The sequence below is a fragment of the Elephas maximus genome, chromosome 4 (assembly GCF_024166365.1).
Source record: "Elephas maximus indicus isolate mEleMax1 chromosome 4, mEleMax1 primary haplotype, whole genome shotgun sequence".
NCBI lineage: Eukaryota > Metazoa > Chordata > Mammalia > Proboscidea > Elephantidae > Elephas > Elephas maximus.
The window spans coordinates 114,566,429-114,569,735 of NC_064822.1; the positions used below are offsets into that span (position 1 = coordinate 114,566,429).

The 3,307-nt window shown below is 34.4% G+C and overlaps 1 pseudogene; it reads right to left on the reverse strand.

Annotated features, from left to right (window-relative positions):
• Window positions 1-1,351: 1,351 nt before the first annotated feature.
• Window positions 1,352-2,913, reverse strand: LOC126076422 (olfactory receptor 6C65-like; annotated as a pseudogene).
• Window positions 2,914-3,307: the final 394 nt, after the last annotated feature.

Genomic DNA, 3,307 nt, shown 5'->3' on the forward strand with positions numbered 1-3,307 from the left:
GCAAACTCGTGAAAAGCATTTATTATTTCTGATAGCATTTTAAAAATATTCTATAGGATTTTCTTGATATAAACTTTTTTTTTATTTTAGAATAGTTTAAGAATTCAGAAAAAATTGTGATGGCAACATAGAAAATCTCCATATACTCCACATACAGCTTCCTCTAGTCTTAACATTTATAATAATATAGTACATCTGTTGCAATCAATGGTAATACATTATTATCAACTAAAACTCATACTTTATTCAGATTTTCTTAGGTTTTACTTAATGTCCTTTTACTCTTCCAGGACCCCTTTCAAGATTCTACATTACATTGAGTCATCATGTCTCCTTAGGCTTCTTTTTGACTACAACAGTTTCTCAAACTTTCCTTGTTTGTGATGACCTTGACAGTTTTGAGGACTACAATCAAGCGTTGTAGGATGTTCCTCATCTGGGACTTGTCTGATGCTTTTCTCATGACTAGACTTGTTATGGGTTTTTGGGTGGACGATTGCAAGAGCAAATTTTCATTTTCATTACATAACATCTATGGCAAATACTATTAGCATGGCTTATCAATGCTGATGCTGACTTTCATTGCCTGGCTAAGGTAGTGTGTTTCATGTTTTGCACGGTAAAATTACTCTTTTTTTTTTACCCCTTCTTTCCATACTGTATTCTTTGGAAGGAAGTTAATATACATAACCCACACTTAGGGCCAGAGGACAGAATACCTATATAAGTTATTTAGAATACTTCTGCCTAGGAGATTTGCTTATTCTTCCCCACTTACATATTTTTTGTAAAGCCATTCAAAAATTTACTTGTTATTCTTCCATTATTTGTAGCATACCGGTGATAGTCCCAGGTGCATTGCTGATGTTGCTAATTTGTGTTTTCTCTGTATCTGCCCTGATCAGTCTGACCAGAAGTTTATCAATTTTAATGATCTTCTTTAGGAGCCAAATTTTGATTTTATTAATATTTTCTTATTTATTCTTCTGTTTTCTATTTCATTGAGTTCCATACTGTTATAGAGAAACAACTTTCACAAAGTCTCTATAACAAAGAGATTTTTATTATGACATATCAGAAAACAGAATAGGAAATTGGCTGCATGCGCTTAGGCTGGCCCTGGGAAAAAATTTAGGGTTTAAATCAGTGTACCAGAAATTCTGAGAACTTTCTAAAATATAAAAATCATATGGGTTTCAATTGCCATAATAATAAAACAAGAGGAAACTTCATTTTGGGATACCAAACTCAAGTCAGGCTTTTTTCAAGGGAGCTTCCAATGAACTCCATGCTCAGGATTGGTAAATTCAAGACCTGAATAGAATAAAGACCACTAACCAGTTGTAGTTCATTAAACTTGCTTCATGGTGAGTGCACTGGGGTTTGATGGAAGTATCAAAGCCACACTGGAAGTAACTTTGGAATTTACCCTAAAAAAGTATTAAGCCAGATACTTTACAGTCTTAAAGGGTGCAATTCACAATGATGATACAACACCTATTCACCTCATAGTATATGTAAACATATAAAGCAAATATTATAGAGATATAAGGATAAATAGGGGCACAACAAAGATAGGAGACTACCCCACAGAAGACCTTATGCTAGTACTCCTCCCTCATGCACCAAGAAAATAAATAAATAAAAGTTTTCAGGATTGTTTGATGATAACTTTTATTTAGATTTGCTTGTGGTCCAGAGGAATAATTTTTCAATGATTGTTTACAAATAAATTCTGGCATCCTTCCTAAATGTCATCCTCATGTATAGGACAAAAAATCACTCCCATGCAGAAAATTTTCAGGGCATGTAAAAGTAAAATGATAGCTGAGCCAGTGAAATAAAACTTAGATACATGGAGAACAAAACCTGAAAGAAAGGGAAGTTGAATTCAGTAATGGATGAGAAACAGAACAATGTTAATATTGCATTAGGCATAAAGTTCAATCTAAAGTTGAGGCTTTGAATTTCCTCATGATTGACATTTATTTAAGAAGCATCCTTCGAGTAAGTTCTTAAAGGCCTGTTTTACCTGTTGGTTCCTTAGAGAGTAAATGAAAGGATTCAGCATTGGGGCAATGGAGGTATTGAGCACAGCTATGCCCTTGGTAAAAGCCACCCCTTCTTTTGCTGAGGTTTTGACATACATAAAAATGCAACTTCCATAAGAAATGGAGACAACAATCATGTGTGAGGAACAAGTAGAAAAGGCCTTTTTTCTTTGCTCAGCAGAGGGGATTCTCAGAATTGTCCTAAGGATTAAAGCATAGGAAAGAATCATGAATGTTAAGGTGACCACGAGAGTGACCACTGCCAGGAGAAACCCCTCGAGCTCTAGAAATGCTGTGTCCTTGCAGGCAATCAGCAGCATAGGAGAGGAGTCACAGGTAAAGTGGTCAATGATGTTGGAGTCGCAGAAATCCAGTTGAAGTCCCGAGATTACAGGTGGAAAGATAATAAGAAATCCAGCCAGCCAAGAGCTTATCAGTAGCTGGATGCAGACTCTGCTGTTCATTATTGTTGTGTAATACAATGGCTTACAGATGGCCACATAACGATCATACGACATAACTGTCAAAAGGAAAAATTCTGTTGAACCAAGGAGTATGAGGAAAAACACCTGGGCCATGCAAGAATTATAGGAGATGGTCATGTCCCCTGTTATAATGCTAACCAGAAATCTAGGAATACAAACTGTTGTGAATGAGATTTCTAGGAAAGAAAAATTCCTAAGGAAGAAATACATTGGAGTTTTGAGGTCGGAATCTATCAGAGTAAGGGTGATAATTGTCAGGTTTCCAGTTATACTCAGTATATATGTAAAAAAAGAAAAAGAAAAATTAAAATGTTTAGCTCTGTGTCATTTGTTAATCCCAGGAGAATGAATTCTTTCACAGATGACTGATTTTTCATTTTTTGTTGTTGACTTCTGTTAGGTCTATAAATGAATACAGGAAACAATAATTGAGTGAGCTCAGCGTTGTCTTTTAATCACATCTGTTCAGTAAAAAACATATAAGACCTATAACAAGATAATAAATTAACACTGAGTTTTAAGGAATTCTGAAAAAATTCATGAACCAGAATGAAGAGAATCTATGTCTTCTTTATAGATCACTAGACATGTAATCTTTTGTGAGTTATTGTTAGGTCTAATATACACATGTATATAAGAATAATAAATATGCTTATCAAAGGGGATTCACTAACTTTTAAAAATTTAATTATACGTGTGGGAAACTAGGTGGAAAACTATAAAATGTAAAATATTGGTATCATTGTTATTAAAATACTTTTACCAATGACT